Source organism: Chrysochloris asiatica, unplaced genomic scaffold (genome assembly GCF_000296735.1).
Source record: "Chrysochloris asiatica unplaced genomic scaffold, ChrAsi1.0 scaffold00036, whole genome shotgun sequence".
Classification (NCBI taxonomy): domain Eukaryota; kingdom Metazoa; phylum Chordata; class Mammalia; order Afrosoricida; family Chrysochloridae; genus Chrysochloris; species Chrysochloris asiatica.
Genome location: NW_006408554.1, coordinates 14,089,233 through 14,090,345, shown reverse-complemented (window position 1 = coordinate 14,090,345; position 1,113 = coordinate 14,089,233).

The following is a 1,113-nucleotide window of genomic DNA, read 5'->3' as shown; positions in this document are numbered from 1 at the left end:
TATACAAAGAAAACTACAAAACACTACTACAAGAAACCAAAAGAGACCTACAAAAATGGAAGAATGTACCATGCTTCTGGATTGGAAGAGTTAACATCGTGAAAATGTCAATACTACCCAAAGCAATTTACACATATAATGCAATCCCAATCCAGATTCCAATGACAGTCTTCAAAGAGATGGAAACAACAATTACAAACTTTATATGGAAAGGAAAGAGACCCAGGATAAGCAAAGCACTGCTTAAGAAGAAGACTAAGGCTGGAGGCCTCTCATTCCCCAACTTCAAAACTTATTACATGGCTACAATGGTCAAAACAGCTTGGTACTGGTACAATGGAAGAGATATTGATCAATGGAACAGGATCGAGAATCCAGATATTAACCCATCCACATACAGCCAACTGATTTTTGACAAAGTGCTTAAATATATCGCACAAGGAAGTGATAGTCTCTTCAACAGATGTTGCTGGCAGAACTGGAAAGTGATATGCAAAAGACTGAAACAAGACCTTCACCTCACGCCTTATACAAATACCAACTCAACATGGATTAAAGACCTAAATGTGAATCCCAGAATTATGAAGGTCATCAATGAAAAATTCGGGACAAATGTGAAGGTATTAATTCAGGGACTACACAGACTACCAAACATTTTGAAAACCACACAAACAAAAGCAGACAAAATAGATGAGTAGAACATACTAAAAATTAAAAACTTATGTGCATCAAAAAACTTCACCAGAAGAGTAAAAAGGGAACCCACAGAATGGGAAAAAATCTTTTGCAATGACACATCAGACAAGGGACTCATTTCTAAAATATACAGGAAACTACAACACCTCTACAAGAAAAAGACAAATAACCCAATTAAAAAGTTGGCACAGAACATGAACAGACACTTCACCAAGGAAGAGATCTGGGCAACCAACAAACATATGAAGAAATGTTCACAATTACTAGCCATTAGAGAGATGCTAATCAAAACAACAATGTGATACCATCTCACACCAGCAATAACAGCAAAGATCAAAAAAGTAGAGGACAATAAATGTTGGCAAGGATGTAGAGAGACTGGGACACTCCTGCATTGCTTGTGGGATTGCAAAATGG